Source organism: Durio zibethinus, chromosome 9, assembly GCF_047325235.1.
Source record: "Durio zibethinus cultivar Kanyao isolate XHJ-2024 chromosome 9, ASM4732523v1, whole genome shotgun sequence".
Lineage (NCBI taxonomy): Eukaryota > Viridiplantae > Streptophyta > Magnoliopsida > Malvales > Malvaceae > Durio > Durio zibethinus.
This window is the reverse complement of record NC_143170.1, coordinates 17,050,526-17,071,351: the sequence shown is the minus strand read 5'-3', so window position 1 is coordinate 17,071,351 and position 20,826 is coordinate 17,050,526.

Genomic DNA, 20,826 nt, shown 5'->3' with positions numbered 1-20,826 from the left:
GGCGATGCTCTGGCGATGGTGCCTCGGTGAAGAAAAATGCAGCACCAGCACATGCCCGAGCCCGGCATACCGCAACTCGTGGTCTGGTCTAATCTTAGACTGGCAATGAACTCCGTATGCCTAACCCAACTGACGAAACGAGCATGCGGGCGGGCGGGCACTATGCCGTGGAGAGAGACGGAGTGTGCAAGTCGTGGGTCGATAGGGTGGTAGGTGGGTTTAGGCACATCTCCATATTTCTACATGCCAATGCCATTTTTATGGCTTGTAAATTCATACAATGGTCCCTTAAGCCTTGACGTGAAGTTTCATGGCAAGACGACTCGTTTTCTATTTTTCATGATTTTTGAACCTTTTTGCGGTTTGGGATTTTTTAAAATTTTTTTGGAAGGCGTTTTGGCCCCAAACTTGTTAGACATGATCATTGCATTTTTGTTGGCATGCACAAAAAAATTCAGCTAAAAACTCGAAGTGTACAAGATTTTGTGACCATTTGAAAAAAGTGTCCCCATTTCAGACACTTTAATCGCTATTGGCAGCAAACCTGTAAAATCTCAATTGCTCTTTAAGGGGGTGTGAGTTCTCGAGGTTTGATGAGGGATAGGGGGCCAATATAAGGGCCAAGTACCAGCACCCATCGCACATCATGTGCGCACACCCCCCTGGCCCCTCCGATCGCCGGAACCCCAATGCTGTCGGTCAGGTTCTCCGGTGATGCTCCGGCAATGGTGCCCCGACGAAGAAAAATATGGCACCAGCACATGCCCGAGCCCAGCATGTGCTGCCACAAACCTTGATCCGGTCTGATCTTATACTAGGAATGAACTCCATATGCTTAGACTTGGGAATGAACACCGTATGGCTAAGTCAACCTGCGAAACGAGAGTGCGGGCGCTCAGCTGGCCAGAGGGGCGGTATGCGCAAGCCGACGATCGGCCGGGTCCCCCTCTGTGTGCTGTCGATCCAGCTGCTGCAACCCTCGGTCCGTTCTGATCTTAGACTGGGAATGAACTCCGTACGCCTAAGCCAACCGATGAAACGTGCGGATGGGCGGACGGGCACTATGTCGGCCTGAGAGACGGGATACGCAAGCCGTGGATCGATAGGGTGCTAGGTGGGTTTAGGCACATGTTCACATTTCTATGTGCCAATGCCATTTTTATGGATTGTAAATTCATACAATGGTCCCTTAAGCCTTCACGTGAAGTTCCATGGCAAGACGATTCGTTTTCTATTTTTCATGATTTTCAAAACTTTTTACGGTTCAAGATTTTTTTAAATTTTTTCGGATGGATTTTTGGCCCCACACTTGGTAGACGTGATCCTTGTATTTTTTTTTGGCATGTACAAAAAAATTCAGCTAAAAACTCGAACTGTACAAGATTTTGTGACCATTTGAAAAAAGTGTCCCCATTTCAGACACTTTAATGGCTACTGGCAGCAAACCTGTAAAATCTCAAATGCTCTTTAAGGGGGTGTGAGTTCTCAAGGTTTGATGAGGGATGGGGGGCCAATATAAGGGCCATGTACCAGCACCCATCGCACATCATGTGCGCACACCCCTCCCGGCCCCCCCGATCGCCGGAACCCCAATGCCGTCGGTCAGGTTCTCCAGCGATGCTCCGGCGATGGTGCCCTGATGCAAAAAAATACGGCACCAGCACATGCCCGAGCCCAGCATGTGCTGCCGCAACCCTCGGTCCGGTCCGATCTTAAACTGGGAATGAACTCCATATGCCTAAGTCAACCCAGGAAACGAGCGTGCGGGCACTCAGCCGGCCAGAAGGACAGGATGCGCAAGCCGGGGATCGGTCGGGTCCCCCCTGCATGCTGCGGATCCTGCTGCCGCAACCTCGGTCCGGTCTAATCTTAGACTGGGAATAAACTTCGTATGCCTAAGCCAACCAACGAAACGAGCGGACGGGCGGGCTGGCGGGCGGGCACTACGTCAGCCAGAGAGACGGGATGCGCAAGCCATGGATTGATAGGGTGGTAGGTTGGTTTAGGCACATCTTCATATTTCTGCATGCCAGTGCCATTTTTATGGCTTGTAAATTCATACAATGGTCCCTTAAGCCTTCACGAGAAGCTTCATGGCAAGACGACTCATTTTTTATTTTTCACGATTTTTGAAACTTTTTGCGGTTCGAGATTTTTTAAAATTTTTTCGGCACGATTTTTAGCCCCAAACTTGGCAGACGTGATCGTTGTATTTTTTTTGGCATGCACAAAAAAATCCAGCTAAAAACTCAAAGTGTACAAGATTTCGTGTCCATTTGAAAAAAGTGTCCCCATTGTAGACACTTTAATGGCTACTGGCAGCAGACCTGTATAATCTCAAATGCTCTTTAAGAGGGTGTGAGTTCTTGAGGTTTGATGAGGGATAGGGGGCCAATATAAGGGCCAAGTACCAGCACCCATTGCACATCATGTGCGCACCCCCCCAGTCCCCCCGATCGTCGGAACCCCAATGCCGTCGGTCAGGTTCTCTGACGATGCTTCAGCGGTGGTGCCCCAATGCAGAAAAATGCGGCACCAGCGCATGCTCGAGCCCAGCATGTGCTGCTGGAACCCTCGATTTGGTCTGATCTTAAACAGGGAATGAACTCCATATGCCTAAGTCAACCCACGAAACGAGCGTGCGGGCACTCAGCCGGCCAGAGGGGCGGGATGCGCAAGCCGGGGATCGGTCGGCTCCCCCTCTTCGTGCTGCGGAACCTGAAGCCGTAACCCATGGTCCAATCTGATCTTAGACTGGGAATGAACTCTGTATGCCTAAGCCAACCGATGAAACGAGCGGGCGGACGGGCGGGCACTACGTCGGCTAGAGAGACGGGATGTGTAAGCCGTGGATCGATAGGGTGGTAGGTGGGGCTAGGCACATCTTCATATTTCTACATGCCAATGCCATTTTTATGCTTGTAAATTCATACAATGGTCCCTTAAGCCTTCACGTGAAGTTTCATGGCAAGACGACTCGTTTTCCATTTTTCACGATTTTTGAAACTTTTTACGGTTTGGGATTTTTTAAAATTTTTTTGAAAGGATTTTTGTCCCTAAACTTGGTAGATGTGATCGCTGTATTTTTTTTGGCATGCACAAAAAAATCCAGCTAAAAACTCGAACTGTACAAGATTTGGTGACCATTTGAAAAATGTGTCCCCATTTTAGACACTTTAATGGCTACTGGCAGCAAACCTATAAAATCTCAAATGCTCTTTAAGGGGGTGTGAGTTCTCGAGGTTTGATGAGGGATAGGGGGCCAATATAAGGGCCAAGTACCAGCACAGATGGCACATCATGTGTGCACACCCCCCGCCCCCCGATCGTCGGAACCCCAATGCCGCTGGTCAGGTTCTCAGGCGATGGTGCACCAGCGAAGACTGTGAATGAACTCTGTATGCCTAAGTCAACCCACAAAATGAGTGTGCGGCACTCAGCTGGCCAGAGGGGTGGGATGCGCAAGTCGGGGATTGGTCAGGTCCCTCTCTACGTGCTGCCGATCCTGCTCTCGTAACCCTCGGTTCGGTTCGATCTTAGACTAGGAATGAACTTCGTATGTCTAACCCAACCGACGAAACGACCGGGCAGGCGGGCAGGCACGACGTCGGCCAGAGAGACGGGATGTGCAAGCCGTAGATCGATAGGGTGGTAGGTGGGTTTAGGCACATCTTCATATTTCTGTGTGCCAATGCCATTTTTATTGCTTGTAAGTTCATACAATGGTTCCTTAAGCCTTCACGTGAAGTTTCATGGCAAGACGACTCATTTTCTATTTTTCATGATTTTTGAAACTTTTTACGGTTCGAGATTTTTTAAAATTTTTTCGGAAGGAGTTTTGGCCCCAAACTTGGTAGACATGTTCCTTGTATTTTTGTTGGCATGCACAAAAATATTCAATGAAAAACTCAAAGTGTACAAGATTTTGTGACCATTTGAAAAAAGTGTCCCCATTTCAGACACTTCAATTGCTACTCACAGAAAACCTGTAAAATCTCAAATGCTCTGTGTGAGTTCTCAAGGATTGATGAGGGATAGGGGGCCAATATAAGGGCCAAGTACCAGCACCCATCGTACATCATGTGTGCACACCCCCCCGGCGGCCCCGATCGCCAGAACCCCAATGCCGCCAGTCAGGTTCTCTGGTGATGCTTCGGCAATGGTGCCCTGACGAAGAAAAATACGGCACCAGCACATGCCCAAGACTAGCATGTGCTGCCGTAACGCTTGGTCTGGTCCGATCTTAGACTGGGAATGAACTCCGTCTACTTAAGTCAACCCACGAAATGAGCGTGTGGGTGCCCAGCCTACTAGAGGGGCGGTATGAGCAAACCGAGGATCGATCGGGTCCCCCTCCATATGCTGTCGATCCTGCTGTCGCAACCCTCAGTCCGATCCAATCTTAGACTAGGAATGAACTCCGTATGCCTAAGCAAACCCACGAAATGAGCGGGCGGGCAGGCGGGCACTACGTCGGCCAGAGAGACGGGATGCGCAAGCAGTTGATCGATAGGGTGGTAGGTGGGTTTAGGCACATCTTCATATATCTGTATGCCAATGCCTTTTTTATGGTTTGTAAAATCATACAATGGTCCCTTAAGCCTTCACGTGAAGTTTCATGGCAAGACAACTCGTTTTCTATTTTTCATAATTTTTGAAACTTTTTACAGTTCGAGATTTTTTAGAATTTTTTCGAAAGGCGTTTTGGCCCCAAACTTGGTTGACGTGATCCTTGTATTTTTGTTGGCATGCACAAAAAAATTCAGCTAAAAACTCCGAGTGTACAAGATTTTGTGACCATTAGAATAAAATGTCCCCATTTCAGACACTTTAATGGCTACTGGCAGCAAACCTGTAAAATCTCAAATGCTCTTTAAGGGGGTGTGAGTTCTTGAGGTTTGATGAGGGATAGGGGGCCATTATAAGGGCCAAGTACCAGCACCCATCGCACATCATGTGTGCACACCCCCCTTCCCCCCGATCGTCGGAACCTCAATTCCACCGGTAAGGTTGTCCGACGATGGTGCCCCGACGAGGAAAAATACGGCACCGACACATGCCCGATTCCAGCATGTGCTGCAGCAACCCTCGGTCCGGTCTGATCTTAGTCTGGGAATGAACTCCGTATGCTTAAACTGGGAATGAACTTCGTATGCTTAATCTGGGAATGAACTTCGTATGCCTAAGTCAACCCACGAAACAAGCGTGCGGGCGCTCAGTCGGCCAGAGGGGCAGCATGTGTAAGCCGGGGATCGACCGGGTCCCCCTCTGCGTGCTGCCAATCCTTCTGCCACAACCCATGGTCTGATCCGATCTTAGACTGGAAATGAACACCGTATGCCTAAGCAAACCGACAAAACGAGCGGGCGGGCGGGCACTACGCCGACCTGAGAGACGGGATGCGCAAGCCGTGGATCGATAGGGTGGTAGGTGGGTTTAGGAACATCTTCATATTTCTGCGTGCCAATGCCATTTTTATGGCTTGTAAATTCATACAATGGTCCCTTAAGCCTTCACGTGAAGTTTCATGGCAAGACGACTCGTTTTCTATTTTTCACGATTTTCAAAACTTTTCACGGTTTAGGGTTTTTTAAAATTTTTTCGGAAGAAGTTTTGTCGCCAAACTTGGTAGACGTGATCCTTGTATTTTTCTTGGCATGCACAAAAATATTCAGCTAAAAACTCAAAGTGTACAAGATTTTGTGACCATTTGAAAAAAATATCCCCAATTAAGACACTTTAATGGCTACTGGCAGCAAACCTGTAAAATCTGAAATGCTCTTTAAGGGGGTGTGAGTTCTCGAGGTTTGATGAGGGATTGGGGGCCAATATAAGGGCCAAGTACCAGCACCCATCGGACATCATGTGCGCACACCCCCTGCCCCCCAGATCGCCGAAACCCTAATGCCGTCGATCAAGTTCTCCGGCGATGCACCGGTGATGGTTCCCCGACGAAGAAAAATATGGCACGAGCACATGCCCGAGCCCAGCATGTGCTGCCGCAACCCTCAATCCGGTGTGATCTTAGATTGGGAATGAACTCCATATGCTTAGACTGGGAATGAACTCTGCATGCCTAAGTCAACCCATAAAACGAGCGTGCGGGCACTCACCGACCAGAGGGGCTAGATGCACAAGCCGGGGATCGGTCGGGTCCCCCTCTGCAGGCTACCGATCCTACTACCGCAACCCTCGATCTGGTCTGATCTTAGACTGGGAATGAACTCCGTATTCCTAAGCCAACCGACGAAACGAGCGGGCTGGCAGGCGGGCGGGCACTACGTCGGCCAGAGAGACAGGATATGCAAGCCGTGGATCGATAGGGTGGTAGGTGGGTTTAGGCACATCTTCATATTTTTGCGTGCCAATACCATTTTTATGGCTTGTAAATTCATACAATGGTCCCTTAAGCCTTCACGTGAAGTTTCATGGCAAGATGACTCGTTTTCTATTTTTCATGATTTTCAAAACTTTTTGCGGTTCGAGATTTTTTAAAATTTTTTCGAAAGGAATTTTGGTCCCAAACATGGTAGACTTGATCCTTGTACTTTTTTTGGCATGCACAAAAAAATTCAGCTAAAAACTCGAAGTGTACAAGAGTTTGTGACCATTTGAAAAAAGTGTCCCCATTTTAGACACTTTTATGGCCACTGGCAGCAAACCTGTAAAATCTCAAATGCTCTTTAAGGGGGTGTGAGTTCTCAAGGTTTGATGAGGGATAGGAGGCCAATATAAGGTCCAAGTACTAGCACCCATCGCACATCTTGTGTGCACACCCCCCCGGCCCCCCCGATCGCCAGAACCCCAATGCCATCAGTCAGGTTCTCCGGTAATGCTCCGACAAGGGTGCCCCGACGAAGAAAAATGCGACACCAGCACATGCTCAAGCCCAACATGTGCTGCCGCGACCCTTGGTCCGGTCCAATCTTAGACTGGGAATGAACTCCGTATGCTTAGACTGGGAATGAACTCCGTATGCCTAAGCCAACCGACGAAACGAGCAGGCAGGCAGGCACTACGCCAGCCAGAGAGACGGGATGCGCAACCATGGATCGATAGGGTGGTAGGTGGGTTTCGAAACATCTTCATATTTTTATGTGCCAATGCCATTTTTATGGCTTGTAAATTCATACAATGGTCCCTTAAGCCTTAACGTGAAGTTTCATGGCAAGATGACTCGTTTTCTATTTTTCATGATTTTCAAAACTTTTTGCGGTTTGGGATTTTTTAAAATTTTTTCGAAAGGATTTTTGGCCCCAAACTTGGTAGACGTGATCTTTGTATTTTTTTTGGCATGCACAAAAAAAATTAGCTAAAAACTCGAAGTGTACAAGATTTTGTGACCATTTGAAGAAAGTGTCCCCATTTCAGACACTTTAATGGCTACTGGCAGCAAACCTGTAAAATATCAAATTCTCTTTAAGGGGGCGTGAGTTCTCGAGGTTTGGTGAGGGATAGGGGGCCAATATAAGGGCCAAGTACCAGCACCCATCGCACATCATGTGGGCACACCCCCCCGGCCCCCCCGATCGTCGGAACCCCAATGCCGCCGGCTAGGTTCTCCGGCGATGGTGCCCCGGCGAAGAAAAATACGGCACCAGCACATGCCCGAGTCCAGCATGTGCTGCCACAACCCTCGGTCCGGTCTGATCTTAGACTGAGAATGAACTCCGTATACTTAGACTGGGAATGAACTCCGTATACCTAAGTTAACCCACGAAACGAGCGTGCGGGCACTCAGCTGACCAGAGGGGTGGGATGCGCAAGCCGGGGATCGGTCGGTTCCCCACCTGCGTGATGCCAATCCTGCTGCCACAACCCTCGGTCTGGTCCAATCTTAGACTGGGAATGAACTCCGTATGCCTAAGTCAACCCACAAAACGAGGTGCGAGCAGGCAGGCGGGTACTACGCTGGCCAGAGAGAAGGGATCCGTAAGTCGTGGATCGATAGGGTGGTAGGTGGGTTTATTCAAATCTTCATATTTCTGCATTCCAATGCCATTTTTATAGCTTGTAAGTTCATACAATGGTCCTTTAAGCCTTCACGTGAAGTTTCATGGCGAGACGACTCGTTTTCTATTTTTCACAATTTTTAAAAATTTTTATGGTTCGAGATTTTTTAAAATTTTTTCGGAAGGAGTTTTGACCCCAAACTTGGTAGACATGATCCTTGTATTTTTTTTGTCATGCATAAAAAAAAGTAACTAAAAACTCGATGTGTACAAGATTTTGTGACCATTTGAAAAAAGTGTCCCCATTTCAAACACTTTAATGGCTACTGGCAGCAAACCCGTAAAATCTCAAATGCTCTTTAAGGGGGTGTGAGTTCTCGAAGTTTGATGAGGGATAGGGGGCCAATAGAAAGGCCAAGTACCAGCACCCATCGCATATCATGTGCGCACACCCACCCCAGCCCCTCTGATCGCCGAAACCCCAATGCCGTTAGTCAAGTTCTCCGACGATGGTGCCCTGACGAAGAAAAATATGACACCAGCACATGCCCGAGCCTAGCATGTGCTGCTGCAACCCTTGGTCCGGTCCGATCTTAGACTCGGAATGAACTCCGTATGCTTAGACTGGGAATGAACTTTGTGTGCCTGAGCCAACCAATGAAACGAGCGAGCGGGTGGGCGGGCGGGCACTATGTTGGCCAAAGAGAATGGATGCGCAAGCCATGGATCGATAGGGTGGTAGGTGGGTTTAGGCACATCTTCATATTTTTGCTTTCCAATGCCATTTTTATGGCTTGTAAATTCATACAATGGTCCATTACGCCTTCACGTGAAGTTTCATGGCAAGATGACTCATTTTCTATTTTTCACGATTTTTGAAACTTTTTGCGGTTCGGGATTTTTGAAAATTTTTTCGAAAGGAGTTTTGGCCCCTAACTTGGTAGACGTGATCCTTGTATTTTTGGTGGCATGCACAAAAAAATTCAGCCAAAAACTCGAAGTGTACAAGATTTTGAGATCATTTGAAAAAAATGCCCCATTTCAGACACTTTAATGGCTACTGGCAGCAAACCTGTTAAATCTCAAATGCTCTTTAAGGGGGTGTGAGTTCTCAAGGTTTGATGAGGGATAGGGGGCCAATATAAGGGCCAAGTACCAACACCCATCGCACATCATGTGCGCACACCGCCCCGGCCCCCCCGATCATCGGAACCTTAATGCCACCGGTCAGGTTCTCCGACGATGCTCCGGGGATGGTGCCTCGAGGAAGAAAAATACGGCAGCAACACATGCCTGAGCCCAGCATGTATTGCCACAACCCTCGGTCCAGTCTGATCTTGGACTAGGAATGAACTTCGTATGCTTAGACTGGGAGTGAACTTCGTATGCTTAGACTGGGAGTGAACTTCGTATGCCTAAGTCAAACCACGAAACGAGCGTGCGGGCGCTCAGCCAGCCATAGGGGCGGCATGCACAAGCCGGTGATCGGCCAAGTCCCCCTTTGCGTGCTATCGTAACCCTCAGTCTGGTCCAATCTTAGAGTGGGAATGAACTTTGTATGCCTAAGCCAACCGATAAAACGAGCGGGCAAGCGAACGGGCGGGCACTACGCTAGCCAAAGAGACGGGATAAACAAGCCGTGGATCGATAGGGTGGTAAGTGGGTTTAGGCACATCTTCATATTTCTGCACACCAATGCCATTTTTATGGCTTGTAAATTCATACAACGGTCCCTTAAGCCTTCACGTGAAGTTTCATGGCAAGACGACTCGTTTTCTATTTTTCATGATTTTTGAAACCTTTTACGGTTCGGTATTTTTTTAAATTTTTTTGGAAGGAGTTTTGGCCCCAAAAATGGTAGATGAGATCCTTGTATTTTTGTTGGCATGCACAAAAAAATGCAGCTAAAAACTTGAAGTGTACAAGATTTTGTGACCATTTGAAAAAAGTGTACCCATTTCAGACACTTTAACGGCTACTGGCAGCAAACCTGTAAAATCTCAAATGCTCTTTAAGGGGGTGTCAGTTCTTAAGGTTTAATAAGGGATAGGAGCCTAATATAAGGGCCAAGTACTAGCACCCATCGCACATCATGTGCGCACACCCCCCCGACCCACCCGATCATCGAAACCCCAATGCCGTCGATCAGGTTTTCCAGCGATGCTCCGACAATGGTGCCCCGATGAAGAAAAATGTGGCACCAGCACATGCCCGAGCCCAACATGTGCTACCGCAACCCTCGGTCTGGTCCGATCTTAGACTAGGAATGAACTCTGTAGCTTAGATTGGGAATGAACTCCGTATGGTTAGATTGGGAATGAACTCCGTATGCCTAAGTCAACCCACGAAACGAGCGTGCGGGTGCTCAGCCGGCCAGATGAACGGGATGCACAAGTTGGGGATCGATCGAGTCCCCCTCTGGGTGCTACCGATCCTACTGCTGCAACCTTCGGTCTGGTTCGATCTTAGACTAGGAATGAACTCCGTATGCCTAAGCCAATCGATGAAACGAGCGGGCGGACGGAAGGACAGGCACTACGCTGGCCAGAGAGACGGGATGCACAAGCTGTGGATCGATAGGGTGGTAGGTGGGTTTAGGCACATCTTCATATTTCTGTGTGCCAATGCCATTTTTATGGCTTGTAAATTGATGCAATGGTCCCTTAAGCCTTCACGTGAAGTTTCATGGCAAGACGACTCGTTTTCTATTTTTTCTGATTTTTGAAACTTTTTACAGTTTGAGATTTTTTAAAATTTTTTCGAAAGGAGTTTTGGCCTCAAACATGGTAGACTTGATCCTTGTATTTTTTTTGGCATGCACAAAAAAATGCAGCTAAAAACTTGAAGTGTACAAGATTTTGTGTCGATTTGAAAAGAGTGTCCCCATTTCAGACACTTTAATGGCTACTGCCAGCAAACCTGTAAAATCTCAAATGCTCTTTAAGGGGGTGTGAGTTCTCAAGGTTTGATGAGGGATAGGGGGCCAATATAAGGGCCAAGTACCAGCACTCATCGCACATTATGTGCGCACACTCCCCCGACCCCCCCAATCGCAGGAACCCCAATGTCGTTGATCAGGTTCTCCGGCGATGCTCTGGCGATGGTGCCCTGGTGAAGAAAAATGCGGCACTAGCACATGGCCGAGCCCAGCATGTGCGGTCGCAACCCTCGATCCAGTCTGATCTTAGACTGGGAATGAACTCCGTATGCTTAGACTGGGAATGAACTCCGTATGCCTAAGTCAACCCACGAAACAAGCATGCTGCTGCTTAGCCGGCCAGAGTGGCGGGATGCGCAAGCCGAGGATCGATCGGGTCCCCCTCTGTGTGCTGCCGCAACCCTCGGTCTGGTCCAATTTTAGACTGGGAATGAACTTTGCACGCCTAAGCCAACCGATGAAACGAACGGGCGGGTGGGCGGGCGGGCACTACGCCGGCCAGAGAGACAGGATGCGTAAGCCGTGGATCGATAGGGTGGTAGCTGGGTTTAGGTAGATCTTCATAATTCTGCATGCCAATGCCATTTTTATGGCCTGTAAATTCATACAATGGTCCCTTAAGCCTTCACGTGAAGTTTCATGGCAAGACGACTCGTTTTCTATTTTTCACGATTTTTGAAACTTTTTACGGTTTGGGATTTTTTAAAATTTTTTTAGAAGGATTTTTGGCCCCAAACTTGGTAGACATGATCCTTGTATTTTTGTTGGCATGCATAAAAAAATTCAGCTAAAAACTCGAAGTGTACAAGATTTTGTGACTATTTGAAAAAAGTGTCCCCATTTCAAACAATTTTGTGGCAACTGGCAGCAAACCTGTAAAATCTGAAATGCTCTTTAAGGGGGTGTGAGTTCTCGAGGCTTGATGAGGGATAGGGGGCCAATATAAGGGCCAAGTACCAGCACCTATTGCACATCATGTGCGCACACACCCCGACCCCCCCGATCGCCGGAACCCCAATGCCGTTTGGCAATGTGCCCCGACGAAGAAAAATACAGCACCAGCACATGCTCGAGCCCAGCATGTGTTGCCATAACCCTCGGTCTGGTCTGATCTTAGACTGGGAATGAACTCCCTATGCTTAGACTGGGAATGAACTCCGTATGCCTAAGTCAAGCCACGGAACGAGCGTGCGGGCGCTCAGGCAGCCAGAGGGGCGGGATGCGCAAGCCGGGGACCGATCGGCTCCCCCTCTGCGTCCTGTCGATCCTGCTGCTGCAACCCTCGGTCTAGTCTGATCTTAGACTGGGAATGAACACCGTATGCCTAAGCCGACCGACGAAATGAGCTGGCGAGTGGGCATTATATCGGACAGAGAGACGGGATGCGCAAGCCACGGATCGATAGGGTGGTTGGTGGGTTTAGGCACATCTTCATATTTTTGTGTGCCAATGCAATTTTTATAGCTTGTAAATTCATACAATGGTCCCTTAAGCCTTCACGTGAAGTTTCATGGCAAGACGACTCGTTTTCTATTTTTCACGATTTTCAAAACTTTTTGCGGTTCGGGATTTTTTAAAATTTTTTTGGAAGGAGTTTTGGCCCCAAACTTGGTAGACGTGATCCTTGTATTTTTTTTGTCATGCACGAAAAAATTCAGCTAAAAACTCAAAGTGTAGAAGATTTTGTGACCATTTGAAGAAAGTGTCCCCATTTCAGACACTTTAATGGCTACTGGCAGCAAACCTGTAAAATCTCAAATGCTCTTTAAGGGGGTGTGAGTTCTCAAGGTTTGATGAAGGATAGGGGGCCAATATAAGGGCCAAGTACCAGCACCCATCGCACATCATGTGCGCACACCCCCCGGCCCCTCCGATCGTCGAAACCTCAATGCCGTCGGTCAAGTTCTCCGGTGATGCTACGATGATGGTGCCTCGGTGAAAAAAAATACGGCACCAAAACATGCCTGAGCCCAACATGTGCTACTGCAACCCTCGGTCTGATTCGATCTTAGACTGGGAATGAACTCTGTATGCCTAGACTGGGAATGAACTCTGTGTGCCTAAGTCAACCCATGAAACGAGCGTGCGGGCACTCAGCTGGCTAGGGGGCTGGATGCGTCGATTGGGTCCCCCTCTACGTGCTGCCAATCCTGCTGTCGCAACCCTCGGTTTGGTCCGATCTTAGACTGGGAAAGAACTCTGTGTGCCTATGCCAACCAACGAAACGAGCGGGTGAGCGACGGGCAGGCACTACGCCGGCTAGAGAGACGGGATGCGTAAGTCGTGGATCGATAGGATGGTAGGTGGGTTTAGGCACATCTTCATATTTTTGTGTGCCAATGCCATTTTTATGGCTTGTAAATTCATACAATGGTCCTTTAAGCCTTCACGTGAAGTTTCATGGCAAGACGACTCATTTTCTATTTTTCATGATTTTTGAAACTTTTTACACTTCAGGATTTTTTTAAATTTTTTTGGAAAGTTTTTTGGCCCCGAACTTGGTAGACGTGATCCTTGTATATTTGTTGGCATGCATAAAAAAATTCAGCTAAAAACTCGAAGTGTACAAGATTTTGTGACCATTTGAAAAAAGTTTCCCCATTTTAGTCACTTTAAAGGCTACTAGCAGCAAACCTGTAAAATCTCAAATGCTCTTTAAGGTGGTGTGAGTTCTCGAGGTTCGATGAGGGATAGGGGGCCAATATAAGGGCCAAATACCAGCACCCAATGCACATCATGTGCGCACACCCCCCATCCGGCCCCCCCGATCGTTGGAACCCCAATGCCGTCCGACGATGGTGCCCCGATGAAGAAAAATGTGAGACCAGCACATGCCCGAGCCCAGCATCTGCTGTCGCAACCCTCGGTCCAGTTTGATCTTAGACTGGGAATGAACTCCGTATGCTTAGACTGGGAATGAACTCCGTATGCCTAAGTCAAGCCACGAAACAAGCATACGGGCGCTCAGTCAACTTGAGGGGCGAGATGCACTAGCCGGGGATCGATCGGGTCCCCCTCTGTGTGCTGCTGATCCTACTGTCGTAACCCTTGGTCTGATCCGATCTTAGACTGGGAATGAACTCTGTATGCCTAAGCCAACCGATGAAACAAGCGGGCGAGCGGGCGGGCACTACCCCGGCCAAAGAGACGGGATGCGCAAGCCGTGGATCAATAGGGTGGTAGGTTGGTTTAGGCACATCTTCATATTTCTATGTGCCAATGCCATTTTTATGGCTTGTAAATTCTTACAATGGTACCTTAAGCCTTCACATGAAGTTTCATGGCAAGACGACTCGTTTTCTATTTTTCATAATTTTCAAAACTTTTTACGATTTGGGATTTTTTAAAATTTTTTCCGAAGGCGTTTTGGCCCCAAACATGGTAGACATCATCCTTGTATTTTTGTTGGCATGCATAAAAAAATTCAGCTAAAAACTCAAAGTGTACAAGATTTTGTGACCATTTGAAAAAAGTGTCCCCATTTCAGACACTTTAATGGCTACTGCCAGTAAACCTGTAAAATCTCAAATGCTCTTTAAGAGGGTGTGAGTTTTCAAGGTTTGATGAGGGATAGGGGGCCAATATAAGGGCCAAGTACCAGCACCCATCGCACAACATGTGCGCACACCCCCCCGGCTCCCCGATCGCCGGAACACCAATGCCGCCGGTCAGGTTCTCCGGTGATGCTCCGATGATGGTTCCTCGGTGAAGAAAAATGCGGCACCAGCACATGCCCGAGCCCAGCAAGTGCTGCTACAACCCTCGATCTGATCTGATTCTTAGACTGGGAATGAACTCCGTATGCTCAGATTGGGAATGAACTCCGTATGCCTAAGTCAACCCACGAAACGAGCGTGCGGGCGCTCAACCGGCCAAAGAGGCAGGATGCACAAGCCGGGGATCGGTCAGGTCCCCCTCTGCGGGCTGCCGATCCTGCTGTTGCAACCCTCGGTCCACTCTAATCTTAGACTGGGAATGAACTCCGTATGCCTAAGCCAACCGACGAAACGAGCGGGCGGGCGGGCGGGCACTACGTCGGCCAGAGAGATGGGATGCGCAAGCCGTGGATCGATAGGGTGGTAGGTGGGTTTAGGCACATCTTCATATTTCTACATGCCAATGCCATTTTTATGGCTTGTAAATTCATAAAATGGTCCCTTAAGCCTTCACGTGAAGTTTCATGGCAAGATGACTCATTTTCTATTTTTCATGATTTTTGAAACTTTTTACGGTTCGGGATTTTATAAAAAATTTTCGGAAGGTTTTTTCACCCCGAACCTGGTAGACGTGATCCTTGTATTTTTGTTCGCATGCACAAAAAAATTCAGCTAAAAACTCGAAGTGTACAAGATTTTGCGACCATTTGAAAAAAGTATCCCTATTTTAGACACTTTAATGGCTACTGGCAGCAAACCTGTAAAATCTCAAATGCTCTTTAAGGAGGTTTGAGTTCTCGAGGTTTCATGAGGGATAGGGGGCCAATATAAGGGCCAAGCACCAGCACACATCACACATCATGTGCACATAACCCCTCCGGCCCCCCCGATCGCCGGAACCCCAATGTCGTCGATCAGGTTCTCCGACGATGCTCCAGCGATGGTGCCCCGACAAAGAAAAAAGTGGCACCAGCACATGCCCGAGCCCAGTATGTGCTATCGCAACCCTTGGTCTGATCCGATCTTAGACTGGGAATGAACTCCGTATGCCTAGATTGGTAATGAATTCCGTATGCCTAAGTCAACCCACGAAACAAGCGTGTGGTCGCTCAGTTGCCAGAGGGCCGGGTTGTGCAAGCCTGGGATCGGTCGGGTCCCCCTCTGTGTGCTGCCGATCTTGCTGCCACAACCCTCGGTCTGGTCCGATCTTAGACTGGGAATCAACTCCGTATACCTAAGCCAACCGATGAAACGAGCGGGCGGGCGGGCGGGCACTACGCCGGCCAGAGAGACGGGATGCACAAGTCGTGGATCGATAGGGTGGTAGGTGGGTTTAGGCACATCTTCATATTTCTACGTGCCAATGCCATTTTTTATGGCTTGTAAATTCATACAATGGTCCCTTAAGCCTTCACGTGAAGTTTCATGGCAAGACGACTCGTTTTCTATTTTTCACGATTTTCAAAACTTTTTACGATTTGAGATTTTTTAAAATTTTTTCGAAAGGAGTTTTGGTATCAACTTGGTAGACGTGATACTTGTATTTTTGTTGGCACGCACAAAAAAATTCAGCTAAAAACTCGAAGTGTACAAGATTTTGTGACCATTTGAAAAAAGTGTCCCCATTTCCAACACTTTAATGGCCACTGGCAGCAAACCAGTAAAATCTCAAATGCTCTTTAAGGGGCTGTGAGTTCTCGAGGTTTGATAAGGGATAGGGGGCCAATATAAGGGCCAAGTACCAGCACCCATCACACATCATGTGCGCACACCCCCCGGCCCCCCCGATCGTCGGAACCCCAATGCCGTCGGTCAAGTTCTCCGACGATGCTCAGGCGATGGTGCCCCGGTGAAGAAAAATGTGGCACCAGCACATGCTCAAGCCCAGCATGTGCTACTGCAACCCTCGGTCTGATCCGATCTTAGACTGGGAATGAACTCCATATGCCTCAGCCAATCGACGAAACGAACGGGCGGGCGAGCGGGCGGGCACTACGTCGACTAGAGAGGCGGGATGCGCAAGCCATGGATCGATAGGGTGGTAGGTGGGTTTGGGCACATCTTCATATTTCTGCATGCCAATGCCATTTTTATGGCTTGTAAATTCATAAAATGGTCCCTTAAGCCTTCACGTGAAGTTTCATGGCAAGATGACTCATTTTCTATTTTTCATGATTTTTGAAACTTTTTACGGTTCGGGATTTTATAAAAAATTTTCGGAAGGTTTTTTCACCCCGAACCTGGTAGATGTGATCCTTGTATTTTTGTTCGTATGCACAAAAAAATTCAGCTAAAAACTCGAAGTGTACAAGATTTTACGACCATTTGAAAAAAGTGTCCCTATTTTAGACACTTTAATGGCTACTGGCAGCAAACCTGTAAAATCTCAAATGCTCTTTAAAGGGGTGTGAGTTCTCGAGGTTTGATGAGTGATAGGGGGCCAATATGAGGGCCAAGTACCAGCACCCATCGTACATCATGTGCGTACACCCCCCGGCCCACCCAATCGTCGAAACCCCAATGCCGCCGGTCAGGTTCCCCGACGATGCTTCGACGATGGTGCCCCGACGAAGAAAAATGTGACACCGGCACATGCCCAAGCCCATCATGTGCTACCGCAACCCTCAATCCGGTCTGATCTTAGACTGGGAATGAACTCCGTATGCCTAAGTTAACCCACGAAACGAGCGTGCGGGCACTCAGCCGGCTAGAGGGGTGGGACGCGCAAGTCGGGGATCGACCGGGTCCCCCTCTGCGTGCTGCCAATCCTGCTGCCGCAGCCCTCGGTCTGGTCTGATCATAGATTGGGAATCAACTCTGTATGCCTAAGCCAACTGACGAAACGATAGGGCGGGTAGGTGGGCAGGCACTACGCCAGCCAGAAAGACGGGATGCGCAAGCTGTGGATCGATAGGGTGGTATGTGGGTTTAGGCACATCTTCATATTTCTATGTGCCAATGCCATTTTTATGGCTTGTAAATTCATACAATGGTCCCTTCAGCCTTCACGTGGAGTTTCATGTCAAGATGACTCGTTTTCTATTTTTCATGATTTTTGAAACTTTTTGCAGTTCAAGATTTTTTACATTTTTTTGGAAGGAGTTTTGGCCCCAAACTTGGTAGACATGATCCTTGAATTTTTGTTGGCATGCACAAAAAAATTCAGCTAAAAACTCGAAGTGTACAAGATTTTGTGCCCATTTTAAAAAAGTGTCCCCATTTCAGACTCTTTAATGGCTACTGGCAACAAACTTGTAAAATCTCAAATGCTCTTTAAGGGGGTGTGAGTTCTCGAGGTTTGATGAGGGATAGGGGGCCAATATAAGGGCCAAGTACCAGCACCCATCGCACATCATGTGCGCACTCCCCCCGGCCTCCTCGTTTCTCAGAACCACAATGCCGCCGGTCAGGTTCTCCGGTGATGCTCTGGCGATGGTGCCCTGATGAAGAAAAATGCGGCACCAGCACATGCCCGAGCCTAGCATGTGCTGCCGCAACCCTCGGTCCGGTCCGATCTTAGACTGGGAATGAACTCCGTATCCCTAAGTCAACCCACGAAACGAGCGTGCGGGCGTTCAGCCGGCCAGAGGGGTGGGACGCGCAAGTCGGGGATCGATCGGGTCTCCCTCTGCGTGCTATCGATCTTGCTGCCGCAACCCTCGGTCAAATCTAATTTTAGATTGGGAATGAACTCCGTATGCCTAAGCAAACCGATGAAATGAACGGGCGGGCGGGTAGGCGAGCACTATGCCAGCCAGAGAGACGGGATGCGCAAGCCGTGGATCGATAGGGTGGTAGGTGGGTTTAGGCACATCTTCATATTTCTACGTGCCAATGCCATTTTTATGGCTTGTAATTTCATACAATAGTCCTTTAAGCCTTCACATTTTGTTTTATGGTAAGACAACTCATTTTCTATTTTTCATGATTTTTGAAACTTTTTGCGGTTCGGGATTTTTTAAAATTTTTTCGAAAGAAGTTTTAGCCCCAAACTAGTTAGACGTGATCCTTGTATTTTTTTTGGCATGCACAAAAAAATTCAGCTAAAAACTCGAAGTGTACAAGATTTGGTGACCATTTGAAAAAAGTATTCCCATTCAAGACACTTTAATGGCTACTAGCAGCAAACCTGTAAAATCTCAAATGCTCTTTAAGGGGGTGTGAGTTCTCGAGGTTTGATGAGGGATAAAGGGCCAATATAAGGGCCAAGTACCAGCACCCATCGCACATCATGTGTGCATACCCCCCGGCCCCCTCGATCGTCGGAACCCAAATGCCGCCGGTCAGGTTCTCTGACGATGCTCCGATGGTGGTGCCCCGACGAAGAAAAATGCAGCACCAGCACATGCTCGAGCCCAGCATGTGCTGCCACAACCCTTGGTCTGGTCCGATCTTAGACTGGGAATGAACTCCGTATGCCTAAGTCTACCCAAATGCCTGAGCCCAGCATGGGCTGCTGTAACCCTCGATCCGGTCCTTTCTTAGACTGGGAATGAACTATGTCGGCCAGAGAGACGGGATGTGCAAGCCGCGGATCAATAGGGTGGTAGGTGTGTCTAGGCACATCTTCATATTTCTGCATGCCAATGCCATTTTTATGGCTTGAAAATTCAAACAATGGTCCCTTAAGCTTTCACGTGAAGTTTCATGGCAAGACGACTCGTTTTCTATTTTTTACGATTTTCAAAACTTTTTATGGTTCGAGATTTTTTTAAAATTTTTTCAGAAGGTGTTTTGGCCCCAAACTTGGTAGACGTGATCCTTGTATTTTTTTTGGCATGCACAAAAAAATTCAGGTAAAAACTCGAAGTGTACAAGATTTTGTGACCATTTGAAAAAAGTGTCCCCATTTCAGACACTTTAATGGCTACTGGCAGCAAACCTGTAAAATCTCAAATGCTCTTTAAGAGGGTGTGAGTTCTCGAGGTTTGATGAGGGATAGGGGGCCAATATAAGGGCCAAGTACCAGCACCCATCGCACATCATGTGCGCACACCCCCCCGGCCCCTCCGATCGTCGGAACCCCAATGCCGTCGGTCAGGTTCTCCGATGATGCTCCGACAATGGTGGCCCGACGAAGAAAAATACGGCACCAGCACATGCCTGAGCCAAGCATGTGCTGTCGTAACCCTCGGTCTGGTCCGATCTTAGACTAGGAATGAACTCCATATGCTTAGATTGGGAATGAAGTTCGTATGCCTAAGTCAACCGACGAAACAAGCATGGGGGCGCTCAACCGACCAGAGGGGTGGGATGCGCAAGCCAAAGATCGATCGGGTCCCCCTCTACGTGCTGCCAATCCAGCTGCCGCAACACTCAGTCTGGTCCAATCGTAGATTGGGAATGAACTCCGTATTCCTAAGGCAACCGATGAAACGAGCAGGCGGGCGGACGGGCGGGCACTACACTGGCCAGAGAGACGGGATGCGCAAGCCGTGGATCTATAAGGTGGTAGGTGGGTTAAAGCACATCTTCATCTTTCTATGTGCCAATGCCATTTTTATGGCTTGTAAATTCATACAATGGTCCCTTAAGCCTTCACGTGAAGTTTCATGGCAAGACGACTCGTTTTCTATTTTTCATGATTTTCGAACCTTTTTACGGTTCGAAATTTTTTAACATTTTTTTCGAAGGACTTTTAGCCCCAAACTTGGTAGACGTGATCCTTCTATTTTTGTTGGCATCATAAAAACATTTAGTTAAAAACTCGAAGTGTACAAGATTTTGTGACCATTTGAAAAAAGTGTCCCCATTACAGACACTTTAATAGCTACTGGCAGCAAACCTGTAAAATCTCAAATGCTCTTTAAGGGGGTGTGAGTTCTCGAGATTTGATAAGGGATAGGGGGCCAATATAAGGGCCAAGTACCAGTACCCATCGCACATCATGTGTGCACACCCATCCGGCCCCCCCGATCGCCGGAACCCTAATGCTGCCGGTCGGGTTCTCCGACGATGGTGCCCCGGTGAAGAAAAATACGGCACCAGCACATGCCCAAGCTGAGCATGTGCTGTCGTAACCCTCAGTTCGGTCTGATCTTAGACTGGGAATGAACTCCGTATGCCTAAGCCAACCGACGAAACGAGCGGGCACTACGCTGGCCAGAGAGATGGGATGCGCAAGCCGTGGACTGATAGGGTGGTAGGTGGGTTTAGGCACATCTCCATATGTCTGCACGCCAATGCCATTTTTATGGCTTGTAAATTCATACAATGGTCCCTTAAGCCTTCACGTGAAGTTTCATGGCAGGACGACTCGTTTTCTATTTTTCATGATTTT